Source organism: Phyllobates terribilis, unplaced genomic scaffold (assembly GCF_046119375.1).
Source record: "Phyllobates terribilis strain yellow unplaced genomic scaffold, ASM4611937v1 Scaffold_1__5_contigs__length_1240528914, whole genome shotgun sequence".
NCBI lineage: Eukaryota > Metazoa > Chordata > Amphibia > Anura > Dendrobatidae > Phyllobates > Phyllobates terribilis.
The window spans coordinates 1,239,914,085-1,239,931,008 of record NW_027362761.1 but is presented as its reverse complement, the minus strand read 5'-3'; the positions used below and the strand labels follow the sequence as shown (position 1 = coordinate 1,239,931,008).

The following is a 16,924-nucleotide window of genomic DNA, read 5'->3' as shown; positions in this document are numbered from 1 at the left end:
GCCCGGCACCCCCTGATACCAAACTACAGCCCGGCACCACCTGATACCAAACTACAGCCCGGCACCATCTGATACCAAACTACAGCCCGGCACCACCTGATACCAAACTACAGCCTGGCACCCCCTGATACCAAACTACAGCCCGGCACTCCCTGATACTAAACTACAGCCCGGCACCACCTGATACCAAACTACAGCCCGCCACCACCTGATACCAAACTACAGCCCGGCACCATCTGATACCAAACTACAGCCCGGCACCCCCTGATACCAAACTACAGCCCGGCACCCCCTGATACCAAACTACAGCCCGGCACCCCCTGATACCAAACTACAGCCCGGCACCATCTGATACCAAACTACAGCCCGGCACCCCCTGATACCAAACTACAGCCCCGCACCACCTGATACCAAACTACTGCCCGGCACCACCTGATACCAAACTACAGCCCGCCACCACCTGATACCAAACTACAGCCCGGCACCATCTGATACCAAACTACAGCCCGGCACCCCCTGATACCAAACTACAGCCCGGCACCACCTGATACCAAACTACAGCCCGGCACCATCTGATACCAAACTACAGCCCGGCACCCCCTGATACCAAACTACAGCCCGGCACCATCTGATACCAAACTACAGCCCGGCACCCCCTGATACCAAACTACAGCCCGGCACCACCTGATACCAAACTACAGCCCGACACCACCTGATACCAAACTACAGCCCGGCACCATCTGATACCAAACTACAGCCCGGCACCCCCTGATACCAAACTACAGCCCGACACCACCTGATACCAAACTACAGCCCGGCACCACCTGATACCAAACTACAGCCCGACACCACCTGATACCAAACTACAGCCCGGCACCCCCTGATACCAAACTACAGCCCGGCACCACCTGATACCAAACTACAGCCCGGCACCCACTGATACCAAACTACAGCCCGGCACCACCTGATACCAAACTACAGCCCGGCACCCCCTGATACCAAACTACAGCCCGGCACCACCTGATACCAAACTACAGCCCGGCACCCCCTGATACCAAACTACAGCCCGGCACCCCCTGATACCAAACTACAGCCCGGCACCCCCTGATACCAAAGTACAGCCCGGCACCACCTGATACCAAACTACAGCCCGGCACCACCTGATAACAAACTACAGCCCGGCATCACCTGATACCAAACTACAGCCTGGCACCATCTGATACCAAACTACAGCCCGGCACCACCTGATAACAAACTACAGCCCGGCACCACCTGATACAAAACTACAGCCCGGCATCACCTGATACCAAACTACATCCCGACACCCCCTGATACCAAACTACAGCCCGGCACCCCCTGATACTAAACTACAGCCCGGCACCCCCTGATACCAAACTACAGCCCGGCACCCCCTGATACCAAACTACAGCCCGGCACCACCTGATACCAAACTGCAGTCCGCCAGCACCTGATACCAAACTACAGCCCGCCAGCACCTAATACCAAACTACAGCCCGCCAGCACCTGATACCAAACTACAGCCCGGCACCACCTGATACCAAAATACAGCCCGGCACCCCCTGATACCAAACTACAGCCCGGCACCCCCTGATACCAAACTACAGCCCGGCACCACCGGATTCCAAACTACAGCCCGCCAGCACCTGATACCAAACTACAGCCCGCCAGCACCTGATACCAAACTACAGCCCGGCACCACCTGATACCAAACTACAGCTCGGCACCACCTGATACCAAATTACAGCCCGGCACCACCTGATACTAAACTACAGCCCGGCACCCCCTGATACCAAACTACAGCCCGGCACCCCCTGATACTGAACTACAGCCCGGCACCACCTGATACCAAACTACAGCCCGGCACCCCCTGATACTAAACTACAGCCGGCACCACCTGATACCAAACTACAGCCCGGCACCCCCTGATACTAAACTACAGACTGGTACCCCCTGATACCAAACTACAGCCCGGCACCACCTGATACCAATCTACAGCCCGGCACCCCCTGATACCAAACTACAGCCCGGCACCCCCTGATACCAAACTACAGCCCGGCACCACCTGATACCAAACTACAGCCCGCCAGCACCTGATACCAAACTACAGCCCGGCACCACCTGATACCAAACTACAGCCCGGCACCACCTGATACCAAACTACAGCCCGGCACCTCCTGATACCAAACTACAGCCCGGCACCCCCTGATACCAAACTACAGCCCGTCACCCCCTGATACCAAACTACAGCCCGGCACCCCCTGATACCAAACTACAGCCCGGCACCCCCTGATACCAAACTACAGCCCAGCATCACCTGATACCAAACTACAGCCCGGCACCATCTGATACCAAACTACAGCCCGGCACCACCTGATACCAAACTACAGCCCGGCACCCCCTGATACCAAACTACAGCCCGGCACCCCCTGATACCAAACTACAGCCGGCACCCCCTGATACCAAACTACAGCCCGGCACCCCCTGATACCAAACTACAGCCGGCACCACCTGATACTAAACTACAGCCCGGCACCACCTAATAGCAAACTACAGCCCGGCACCACCTGATACCAAACTACAGCCCGGCACCACCTAATAGCAAACTACAGCCCGGCACCCCCTGATACCAAACTACAGCCCGGCACCACCTGATACTAAACTACAGCCCGGCACCACCTAATAGCAAACTACAGCCCGGCACCACCTGATACCAAACTACAGCCCGCCACCACCTGATACCAAACTACAGCCCGGCACCCCCTGATACCAAACTACAGCCCGGCACCCCCTGATACCAAATTACAGCCCGGCACCCCCTGATACCAAACTACAGCCCGGCACCCCCTGATACCAAACTACAGCCCGGCACCACCTGATACCAAACTACAGCCCGGCACCCCCTGATACCAAACTACAGCCCGGCACCCCCTGATACCAAACTACAGCCCAGCATCACCTGATACCAAACTACAGCCCGCCAGCACCTGATACCAAACTACAGCCCGGCACCACCTGATACCAAACTACAGCCCGACACCACCTGATACTAAACTACAGCCCGACACCTCCTGATACCAAACTACAGCCCGGCACCCCCTGATACCAAAATACAGCCCGGCACCACCTGATACTAAACTACAGCCCGGCACCATCTGATACCAAACTACAGCCCGGCACTCCCTGATACCAAACTACAGCCCGGCACCCCCTGATACCAAACTACAGCCCGGCACCCCCTGATACCAAACTACAGCCCGGCACCATCTGATACCAAACTACAGCCCGGCACCACCTGATACCAAACTACAGCCCGGCACCACCTGATACTAAACTACAGCCCGGCACCACCTGATACCAAACTACAGCCCGACACCACCTGATACCAAACTACAGCCCGGCACCCCCTGATACCAAACTACAGCCCGGCACCACCTGATACCAAACTACAGCCCGGCACCCCCTGATACCAAACTACAGCCCGGCACCCCCTGATACCAAACTACAGCCGGCACCCCCTGATACCAAACTACAGCCCGGCACCCCCTGATACCAAACTACAGCCCGGCACCATCTGATACCAAACTACAGCCGGCACCCCCTGATACCAAACTACAGCCCGGCACCCCCTGATACCAAACTACAGCCCGGCACCCCCTGTTACCAAAGTACAGCCCGGCACCACCTGATACCAAACTACAGCCCGACACCCCCTGATACCAAACTACAGCCCGGCACCACCTGATACAAACTACAGCCCGCCACCACCTGATACCAAACTACAGCCCGGCACCCCCTGATACCAAACTACAGCCCGGCACCCCCTGATACTAAACTACAGCCCGGCACCACCTGATACCAAACTACAGCCCGGCACCCCCTGATACCAAACTACAGCCCGGCACCACCTGATACCAAACTACAGCCCGGCACCACCTGATACTAAACTACAGCCCGGCACCCCCTGATACCAAACTACAGCCCGGCACCCCCTGATACCAAACTACAGCCCGACACCACCTGATACTAAACTACAGCCCGGCACCACCTGATACCAAACTACAGCCCGGCACCACCTGATACTAAACTACAGTCCGGCACCCCCTGATACCAAACTACAGCCTGGCACCACCTGATACCAAACTACAGCCCGCCACCACCTGATACCAAACTACAGCCTGGCACCATCTGATACCAAACTACAGCCCGGCACCACCTGATACCAAACTACAGCCCGGCACCACCTGATACAAAACTACAGCCCGGCATCACCTGATACCAAACTACATCCCGACACCCCCTGATACCAAACTACAGCCCGGCACCCCCTGATACTAAACTACAGCCCGGCACCCCCTGATACCAAACTACAGCCCGGCACCCCCTGATACCAAACTACAGCCCGGCACCACCTGATACCAAACTGCAGCCCGCCAGCACCTGATACCAAACTACAGCCCGCCAGCACCTAATACCAAACTACAGCCCGTCAGCACCTGATACCAAACTACAGCCCGGCACCACCTGATACCAAAATACAGCCCGGCACCCCCTGATACCAAACTACAGCCCGGCACCCCCTGATACCAAACTACAGCCCGGCACCACCTGATACCAAACTACAGCCCGCCAGCACCTGATACCAAACTACAGCCCGCCAGCACCTGATACCAAACTACAGCCCGGGACCACCTGATACCAAACTACAGCCCGGCACCACCTGATACCAAACTACAGCCCGGCACCACCTGATACTAAACTACAGCCCGGCACCCCCTGATACCAAACTACAGCCCGGCACCCCCTGATACTAAACTACAGCCCGGCACCACCTGATACCAAACTACAGCCCGGCACCCCCTGATACTAAACTACAGCCGGCACCACCTGATACCAAACTACAGCCCGGCACCCCCTGATACTAAACTACAGACTGGTACCCCCTGATACCAAACTACAGCCCGGCACCACCTGATACCAATCTACAGCCCGGCACCCCCTGATACCAAACTACAGCCCGGCACCCCCTGATACCAAACTACAGCCCGGCACCACCTGATACCAAACTACAGCCCGCCAGCACCTGATACCAAACTACAGCCCGGCACCACCTGATACCAAACTACAGCCCGGCACCACCTGATACCAAACTACAGCCCGGCACCTCCTGATACCAAACTACAGCCCGGCACCCCCTGATACCAAACTACAGCCCGTCACCCCCTGATACCAAACTACAGCCCGGCACCCCCTGATACCAAACTACAGCCCGGCACCCCCTGATACCAAACTACAGCCCGGCACCCCCTGATACCAAACTACAGCCCAGCATCACCTGATACCAAACTACAGCCCGGCACCATCTGATACCAAACTACAGCCCGGCACCACCTGATACCAAACTACAGCCCGGCACCCCCTGATACCAAACTACAGCCGGCACCCCCTGATACTAAACTACAGCCCGGCACCACCTGATACTAAACTACAGCCCGGCACCACCTGATAGCAAACTACAGCCCGGCACCACCTGATACCAAACTACAGCCCGCCACCACCTGATACCAAACTACAGCCCGGCACCCCCTGATGCCAAACTACAGCCCGGCACCCCCTGATACCAAATTACAGCCCGGCACCCCCTGATACCAAACTACAGCCCGGCACCCCCTGATACCAAACTACAGCCCGGCACCACCTGATACCAAACTACAGCCCGGCACCCCCTGATACCAAACTACAGCCCGGCACCCCCTGATACCAAACTACAGCCCAGCATCACCTGATAACAAACTACAGCCCGGCACCACCTGATACCAAACTACAGCCCGGCACCCCCTGATACCAAACTACAGCCCGGCACCACCTGATACTAAACTACAGCCCGCCACCCCCTGATACCAAACTACAGCCCGGCACCACCTGATACCAAACTACAGCCCGCCAGCAACTGATACCAAACTACAGCCCGGCACCACCTGATACCAAACTACAGCCCGACACCACCTGATACTAAACTACAGCCCGACACCTCCTGATACCAAACTACAGCCCGGCACCCCCTGATACCAAACTACAGCCCGGCACCACCTGATACTAAACTACAGCCCGGCACCATCTGATACCAAACTACAGCCCGGCACCCCCTGATACCAAACTACAGCCCGGCACCCCCTGATACCAAACTACAGCCCGGCACCCCCTGATACCAAACTACAGCCCGGCACCATCTGATACCAAACTACAGCCCGGCACCACCTGATACCAAACTACAGCCCGGCACCACCTGATACTAAACTACAGCCCGGCACCACCTGATACCAAACTACAGCCCGGCACCACCTGATACCAAACTACAGCCCGGCACCCCCTGATACCAAACTACAGCCCGGCACCACCTGATACCAAACTACAGCCCGGCACCCCCTGATACCAAACTACAGCCCGGCACCCCCTGATACCAAACTACAGCCGGCACCCCCTGATACCAAACTACAGCCCGGCACCCCCTGATACCAAACTACAGCCCGGCACCATCTGATACCAAACTACAGCCGGCACCCCCTGATACCAAACTACAGCCTGGCACCACCTGATACCAAACTACAGCCCGGCACCATCTGATACCAAACTACAGCCCGGCACCCCCTGATACCAAACTACAGCCCGGCACCATCTGATACCAAACTACAGCCCGGCACCCCCTGATACCAAACTACAGCCCGGCACCATCTGATACCAAACTACAGCCCGGCACCATTTGATACAAAACTACAGCCCGGCACCCCCTGATACCAAACTACAGCCCGGTACCATCTGATACCAAACTACAGCCCGGCACCCCCTGATACCAAACTACAGCCCCGCACCACCTGATACCAAACTACTGCCCGGCACCACCTGATACCAAACTACAGCCCGCCACCACCTGATACCAAACTACAGCCCGGCACCATCTGATACCAAACTACAGCCCGGCACCCCCTGATACCAAACTACAGCCCGGCACCACCTGATACCAAACTACAGCCCGGCACCATCTGATACCAAACTACAGCCCGGCACCACCTGATACCAAACTACAGCCTGGCACCCCCTGATACCAAACTACAGCCCGGCACTCCCTGATACTAAACTACAGCCCGGCACCACCTGATACCAAACTACAGCCCGCCACCACCTGATACCAAACTACAGCCCGGCACCATCTGATACCAAACTACAGCCCGGCACCCCCTGATACCAAACTACAGCCCGGCACCCCCTGATACCAAACTACAGCCCGGCACCCCCTGATACCAAACTACAGCCCGGCACCATCTGATACCAAACTACAGCCCGGCACCCCCTGATACCAAACTACAGCCCCGCACCACCTGATACCAAACTACTGCCCGGCACCACCTGATACCAAACTACAGCCCGCCACCACCTGATACCAAACTACAGCCCGGCACCATCTGATACCAAACTACAGCCCGGCACCCCCTGATACCAAACTACAGCCCGGCACCACCTGATACCAAACTACAGCCCGGCACCATCTGATACCAAACTACAGCCCGGCACCCCCTGATACCAAACTACAGCCCGGCACCATCTGATACCAAACTACAGCCCGGCACCCCCTGATACCAAACTACAGCCCGGCACCACCTGATACCAAACTACAGCCCGGCACCACCTGATACCAAACTACAGCCCGACACCACCTGATACCAAACTACAGCCCGGCACCATCTGATACCAAACTACAGCCCGGCACCCCCTGATACCAAACTACAGCCCGACACCACCTGATACCAAACTACAGCCCGGCACCACCTGATACCAAACTACAGCCCGACACCACCTGATACCAAACTACAGCCCGGCACCCCCTGATACCAAACTACAGCCCGGCACCACCTGATACCAAACTACAGCCCGGCACCCACTGATACCAAACTACAGCGCGGCACCACCTGATACCAAACTACAGCCCGGCACGCCCTGATACCAAACTACAGCCCGGCACCACCTGATACCAAACTACAGCCCGGCACCCCCTGATACCAAACTACAGCCCGGCACCCCCTGATACCAAACTACAGCCCGGCACCCCCTGATACCAAAGTACAGCCCGGCACCACCTGATACCAAACTACAGCCCGGCACCACCTGATAACAAACTACAGCCCGGCATCACCTGATACCAAACTACAGCCTGGCACCATCTGATACCAAACTATAGCCCGGCACCACCTGATACCAAACTACAGCCCGGCACCACCTGATACAAAACTACAGCCCGGCATCACCTGATACCAAACTACATCCCGACACCCCCTGATACCAAACTACAGCCCGGCACCCCCTGATACTAAACTACAGCCCGGCACCCCCTGATACCAAACTACAGCCCGGCACCCCCTGATACCAAACTACAGCCCGGCACCACCTGATACCAAACTGCAGTCCGCCAGCACCTGATACCAAACTACAGCCCGCCAGCACCTAATACCAAACTACAGCCCGCCAGCACCTGATACCAAACTACAGCCCGGCACCACCTGATACCAAAATACAGCCCGGCACCCCCTGATACCAAACTACAGCCCGGCACCCCCTGATACCAAACTACAGCCCGGCACCACCTGATACCAAACTACAGCCCGCCAGCACCTGATACCAAACTACAGCCCGCCAGCACCTGATACCAAACTACAGCCCGGCACCACCTGATACCAAACTACAGCCCGGCACCACCTGATACCAAACTACAGCCCGGCACCACCTGATACTAAACTACAGCCCGGCACCCCCTGATACCAAACTACAGCCCGGCACCCCCTGATACTAAACTACAGCCCGGCACCACCTGATACCAAACTACAGCCCGGCACCCCCTGATACTAAACTACAGCCGGCACCACCTGATACCAAACTACAGCCCGGCACCCCCTGATACTAAACTACAGACTGGTACCCCCTGATACCAAACTACAGCCCGGCACCACCTGATACCAATCTACAGCCCGGCACCCCGATACCAAACTACAGCCCGGCACCCCCTGATACCAAACTACAGCCCGGCACCACCTAATACCAAACTACAGCCCGCCAGCACCTGATACCAAACTACAGCCCGGCACCCCCTGATACCAAACTACAGCCCGTCACCCCCTGATACCAAACTACAGCCCGGCACCCCCTGATACCAAACTACAGCCCGGCACCCCCTGATACCAAACTACAGCCCAGCATCACCTGATACCAAACTACAGCCCGGCACCATCTGATACCAAACTACAGCCCGGCACCACCTGATACCAAACTACAGCCCGGCACCCCCTGATACCAAACTACAGCCCGGCACCCCCTGATACCAAACTACAGCCGGCACCCCCTGATACCAAACTACAGCCCGGCACCCCCTGATACCAAACTACAGCCGGCACCACCTGATACTAAACTACAGCCCGGCACCACCTAATAGCAAACTACAGCCCGGCACCACCTGATACCAAACTACAGCCCGGCACCACCTAATAGCAAACTACAGCCCGGCACCCCCTGATACCAAACTACAGCCCGGCACCACCTGATACTAAACTACAGCCCGGCACCACCTAATAGCAAACTACAGCCCGGCACCACCTGATACCAAACTACAGCCCTCCACCACCTGATACCAAACTACAGCCCGGCACCCCCTGATACCAAACTACAGCCCGGCACCCCCTGATACCAAATTACAGCCCGGCACCCCCTGATACCAAACTACAGCCCGGCACCCCCTGATACCAAACTACAGCCCGGCACCACCTGATACCAAACTACAGCCCTCCACCACCTGATACCAAACTACAGCCCGGCACCCCCTGATACCAAACTACAGCCCGGCACCCCCTGATACCAAATTACAGCCCGGCACCCCCTGATACCAAACTACAGCCCGGCACCCCCTGATACCAAACTACAGCCCGGCACCACCTGATACCAAACTACAGCCCGGCACCCCCTGATACCAAACTACAGCCCGGCACCCCCTGATACCAAACTACAGCCCAGCATCACCTGATACCAAACTACAGCCCGGCACCACCTGATACCAAACTACAGGCCGGCACCCCCTGATACCAAACTACAGCCCGGCACCACCTGATACTAAACTACAGCCCGCCACCCCCTGATACCAAACTACAGCCCGGCACCACCTGATACCAAACTACAGCCCGCCAGCACCTGATACCAAACTACAGCCCGGCACCACCTGATACCAAACTACAGCCCGACACCACCTGATACTAAACTACAGCCCGACACCTCCTGATACCAAACTACAGCCCGGCACCCCCTGATACCAAACTACAGCCCGGCACCACCTGATACTAAACTACAGCCCGGCACCATCTGATACCAAACTACAGCCCGGCACCCCCTGATACCAAACTACAGCCCGGCACCCCCTGATACCAAACTACAGCCCGGCACCCCCTGATACCAAACTACAGCCCGGCACCATCTGATACCAAACTACAGCCCGGCACCACCTGATACCAAACTACAGCCCGGCACCACCTGATACTAAACTACAGCCCGGCACCACCTGATACCAAACTACAGCCCGACACCACCTGATACCAAACTACAGCCCGGCACCCCCTGATACCAAACTACAGCCTGGCACCACCTGATACCAAACTACAGCCCGGCACCCCCTGATACCAAACTACAGCCCGGCACCCCCTGATACCAAACTACAGCCGGCACCCCCTGATACCAAACTACAGCCCGGCACCCCCTGATACCAAACTACAGCCCGGCACCATCTGATACCAAACTACAGCCGGCACCCCCTGATACCAAACTACAGCCTGGCACCACCTGATACCAAACTACAGCGCGGCACCATCTGATACCAAACTACAGCCCGGCACCCCCTGATACCAAACTACAGCCTGGCACCATCTGATACCAAACTACAGCCCGGCACCCCCTGATACCAAACTACAGCCCGGCACCATCTGATACCAAACTACAGCCCGGCACCATTTGATACCAAACTACAGCCCGGCACCCCCTGATACCAAACTACAGCCCGGCACCATCTGATACCAAACTACAGCCCGGCACCCCCTGATACCAAACTACAGCCCCGCACCACCTGATACCAAACTACTGCCCGGCACCACCTGATACCAAACTACAGCCCGCCACCACCTGATACCAAACTACAGCCCGGCACCATCTGATACCAAACTACAGCCCGGCACCCCCTGATACCAAACTACAGCCCGGCACCACCTGATACCAAACTACAGCCCGGCACCATCTGATACCAAACTACAGCCCGGCACCACCTGATACCAAACTACAGCCTGGCACCCCCTGATACCAAACTACAGCCCGGCACTCCCTGATACTAAACTACAGCCCGGCACCACCTGATACCAAACTACAGCCCGCCACCACCTGATACCAAACTACAGCCCGGCACCATCTGATACCAAACTACAGCCCGGCACCCCCTGATACCAAACTACAGCCCGGCACCCCCTGATACCAAACTACAGCCCGGCACCCCCTGATACCAAACTACAGCCCGGCACCATCTGATACCAAACTACAGCCCGGCACCCCCTGATACCAAACTACAGCCCCGCACCACCTGATACCAAACTACTGCCCGGCACCACCTGATACCAAGCTACAGCCCGCCACCACCTGATACCAAACTACAGCCCGGCACCATCTGATACCAAACTACAGCCCGGCACCCCCTGATACCAAACTACAGCCCGGCACCACCTGATACCAAACTACAGCCCGGCACCATCTGATACCAAACTACAGCCCGGCACCCCCTGATACCAAACTACAGCCCGGCACCATCTGATACCAAACTACAGCCCGGCACCCCCTGATACCAAACTACAGCCCCGCACCACCTGATACCAAACTACTGCCCGGCACCACCTGATACCAAACTACAGCCCGCCACCACCTGATACCAAACTACAGCCCGGCACCATCTGATACCAAACTACAGCCCGGCACCCCCTGATACCAAACTACAGCCCGGCACCACCTGATACCAAACTACAGCCCGGCACCATCTGATACCAAACTACAGCCCGGCATCACCTGATACCAAACTACAGCCTGGCACCCCCTGATACCAAACTACAGCCCGGCACTCCCTGATACTAAACTACAGCCCGGCACCACCTGATACCAAACTACAGCCCGCCACCACCTGATACCAAACTACAGCCCGGCACCATCTGATACCAAACTACAGCCCGGCACCCCCTGATACCAAACTACAGCCCGGCACCCCCTGATACCAAACTACAGCCCGGCACCCCCTGATACCAAACTACAGCCCGGCACCATCTGATACCAAACTACAGCCCGGCACCCCCTGATACCAAACTACAGCCCGGCACCATCTGATACCAAACTACAGCCCGGCACCCCCTGATACCAAACTACAGCCCGGCACCACCTGATACCAAGCTACAGCCCGGCACCATCTGATACCAAACTACAGCCCGGCACCACCTGATACCAAACTACAGCCTGGCACCCCCTGATACCAAACTACAGCCCGGCACTCCCTGATACTAAACTACAGCCCGGCACCACCTGATACCAAACTACAGCCCGCCACCACCTGATACCAAACTACAGCCCGGCACCATCTGATACCAAACTACAGCCCGGCACCCCCTGATACCAAACTACAGCCCGGCACCCCCTGATACCAAACTACAGCCCGGCACCCCCTGATACCAAACTACAGCCCGGCACCATCTGATACCAAACTACAGCCCGGCACCCCCTGATACCAAACTACAGCCCCGCACCACCTGATACCAAACTACTGCCCGGCACCACCTGATACCAAACTACAGCCCGCCACCACCTGATACCAAACTACAGCCCGGCACCATCTGATACCAAACTACAGCCCGGCACCCCCTGATACCAAACTACAGCCCGGCACCACCTGATACCAAACTACAGCCCGGCACCATCTGATACCAAACTACAGCCCGGCACCCCCTGATACCAAACTACAGCCCGGCACCATCTGATACCAAACTACAGCCCGGCACCCCCTGATACCAAACTACAGCCCGGCACCACCTGATACCAAACTACAGCCCGGCACCACCTGATACCAAACTACAGCCCGACACCACCTGATACCAAACTACAGCCCGGCACCACCTGATACCAAACTACAGCCCGACACCACCAGATACCAAACTACAGCCCGGCACCACCTGATACCAAACTACAGCCCGGCACCCCCTGATACCAAACTACAGCCCGGCACCCCCTGATACCAAACTACAGCCCGGCACCATCTGATACCAAACTACAGCCCGGCACCCCCTGATACCATACTACAGCCCGACACCACCTGATACCAAACTACAGCCCGGCACCACCTGATACCAAACTACAGCCCGACACCACCTGATACCAAACTACAGCCCGGCACCCCCTGATACCAAACTACAGCCCGGCAACACCTGATACCAAACTACAGCCCGGCACCCACTGATACCAAACTACAGCCCGGCACCACCTGATACCAAACTACAGCCCGGCACCCCCTGATACCAAACTACAGCCCGGCACCACCTGATACCAAACTACAGCCCGGCACCCCCTGATACCAAACTACAGCCCGGCACCCCCTGATACCAAACTACAGCCCCGCACCACCTGATACCAAACTACTGCCCGGCACCACCTGATACCAAACTACAGCCCGCCACCACCTGATACCAAACTACAGCCCGGCACCATCTGATACCAAACTACAGCCCGGCACCCCCTGATACCAAACTACAGCCCGGCACCACCTGATACCAAACTACAGCCCGGCACCATCTGATACCAAACTACAGCCCGGCACCCCCTGATACCAAACTACAGCCCGGCACCATCTGATACCAAACTACAGCCCGGCACCCCCTGATACCAAACTACAGCCCGGCACCACCTGATACCAAACTACAGCCCGGCACCACCTGATACCAAACTACAGCCCGACACCACCTGATACCAAACTACAGCCCGGCACCACCTGATACCAAACTACAGCCCGACACCACCTGATACCAAACTACAGCCCGGCACCACCTGATACCAAACTACAGCCCGGCATCCCCTGATACCAAACTACAGCCCGGCACCCCCTGATACCAAACTACAGCCCGGCACCATCTGATACCAAACTACAGCCCGGCACCACCTGATACCAAACTACAGCCCGGCACCCCCTGATACCAAACTACAGCCCGACAACACCTGATACCAAACTACAGCCCGGCACCACCTGATACCAAACTACAGCCCGACACCACCTGATACCAAACTACAGCCCGGCACCACCTGATACCAAACTACAGCCCGGCACCCACTGATACCAAACTACAGCCCGGCACCACCTGATACCAAACTACAGCCCGGCACCCCCTGATACCAAACTACAGCCCGGCACCACCTGATACCAAACTACAGCCCGGCACCCCCTGATACTAAACTACAGCCCGGCACCCCCTGATACCAAACTACAGCCCGGCACATAGAGGTCCATGAGTGAGATTATTGCGCCTCAGGACATAAGGCCACATCAGGTTACACTCACTGCGATCTCCTTGCGTCCTGACAGCAAACAAGTCACAACATCCCCAGAAAGAAGAAGAAACGAAAGTGAAAGCTGCGGCAGCCAGTCATTGTCCTTCATCCATGGGGGGACGTCGCCCCTCACTGCAGCTGCCTGCGCCCCCACAGACCCACTATAGTCTCCGGGCTCCGGACACTCCATGTATTCAGCCACGGCGTGCCCTGTAAAAATAATGTAAAGTGTCCATGATTGGTGAGGAAGAAACTTCTACAGATTATTATGGCTGCAAATATCGTCAGATCCCAGCGACTGTAACTCTTACACTGTGCCACAAAAAGTACAAGCCAAAGTGGCAACCAACTATACACTGTGCAGAATAATCAGCCGAGAGGACTGGCCAGTGTCTGAGCACTGAACACCTTGTACTTCTGTGTCTTGCTCAGTGGTGGTCGGGCTCAGCCTCCTCACCTCGGCCGTGTCTCTGAGCACTGAATACCTTGTACTTCTGTGTCTTGCTCAGTGGTGGTCGGGCTCAGCCTCCTCACCTCAGCCGTGTCTCTGAGCACTGAGCACCTTGTTCTTCTGTGTCTTGCTCAGTGGTGGTCGGGCTCAGCCTCCTCACCTCGGCCGTTTCTCTGAGCACTGAACACCTTGTACTTCTGTGTCTTGCTCAGTGGTGGTCGGGCTCAGCCTCCTCACCTCGGCTGTGTCTCTGAGCACTGACCACCTTGTACTTCTGTGTCTTGCTCAGTGGTGGTCGGGCTCAGCCTCCTCACCTCGGCCGTGTCTCTGAGCACTGAATACCTTGTACTTCTGTGCCTGGCTCAGTGGTGGTCGGGCTCAGCCTCCTCACCTCAGCCGTGTCTCTGAGCACTGAGCACCTTGTTCTTCTGTGTCTTGCTCAGTGGTGGTCGGGCTCAGCCTCCTCACCTCGGCCGTTTCTCTGAGCACTGAACACCTTGTACTTCTGTGTCTTGCTCAGTGGTGGTCGAGCTCAGCCATCTCACCTCGGCCGTGTCTCTGAGCACTGAACACCTTGTACTTCTGTGTCTTGCTCAGTGGTGGTCGAGCTCGGCCTCCTCACCTCGGCCTTGTCTCTGAGCACTGAACACCTTGTATTTCTGTGTCTTGCTCAGTGGTGGTCGGGCTCAGCCTCCTCACCTCGGCCGTGTCTCTGAGTACTGAGCACCTTGTACTTCTGTGTCTTGCTCAGTGGTGGTCGCGCTCAGCCTCCTCACCTCAGGCGTGTCTTTGAGCACTGAGCACCTTGTACTTCAGTGTCTTGCTCAGTGGTGGTCGGGCTCGGCCTCCTCACCTCGGCCGTGTCACTGAGCACTGAACACCTTGTACTTCTGTGTCTTGCTCAGTGGTGGTCGGACTCAGCCTCCTCACCTCGGCCGTGTCTCTGAGTACTGAGCACCTTGTACTTCTGGGTCTTGCTCAGTGGTGGTCGGGCTCAGCCTCCTCACCTCAGGCGTGTCTTTGAGCACTGAGCACCTTGTACTTCAGTGTCTTGCTCAGTGGTGGTCAGGCTCGGCCTCCTCACCTCGGCGGTGCCTCTGAGCACTGAACACCTTGTACTTCTGTGTCTTGCTCAGTGGTGGTCGGGCTCAGCTTCCTCACCTCAGGCGTGTCTCTGAACACCTTGTACTTCTGGGTCTTGCTCAGTGGTGGTCGGGCTCAGCCTCCTCACCTCAGGCGTGTCTTTGAGCACTGAGCACCTTGTACTTCAGTGTCTTGCTCAGTGGTGGTCAGGCTCGGCCTCCTCACCTCGGCGGTGCCTCTGAGCACTGAACACCTTGTACTTCTGTGTCTTGCTCAGTGGTGGTCGGGCTCAGCTTCCTCACCTCAGCACTGGCTTTGAGCACCGAACACCTTTTATTTCTGTGTACCATGGCAAATATTTAATTCAATGGTGCAGTGTACATTACTCTGTGCTCCTCCTCCTAGACCTGTCCTCTGCCTTCTATATTACTCTCTGCTCCTCCTCCTAGACCTGTCCTCTGCCTTCTACATTACTCTGTGCTCCTCCTCTTAGTCCCGTCCTCTGCTTTCTACATTACTCTGTGCTCCTCCTCCTAGACCCATCCTCTGCCTTCTATATTACTCTGTGCTCCTCCTCCTAGACCCGTCCTCTGCCTTCTATATTACTCTCTGCTCCTCCTCCTAGACCTGTCCTCTGCCTTCTACATTACTCTGTGCTCCTCCTCCTAGACCCATCCTCTGCCTTCTACATTACTCTGTGCTCCTCCTCCTAGACCCGTCCTCTGCCTT

At 56.8% G+C, this 16,924-nt stretch overlaps 1 protein-coding gene across 1 annotated transcript in view; it reads right to left on the bottom strand.

The window, feature by feature from the left end:
- LOC141164996 (PC-esterase domain-containing protein 1A-like) overlaps positions 1–14,732 on the bottom strand; it is a 224,735-nt gene extending 210,003 nt beyond the window's left edge. Inside the window, exon 1 of the mRNA XM_073650657.1 lies at positions 14,672–14,732. The gene's annotated coding sequence lies outside the window, so the exon portion shown is untranslated. The remainder of the gene's footprint in view (positions 1–14,671) is intronic.
- Positions 14,733–16,924: the final 2,192 nt, after the last annotated feature.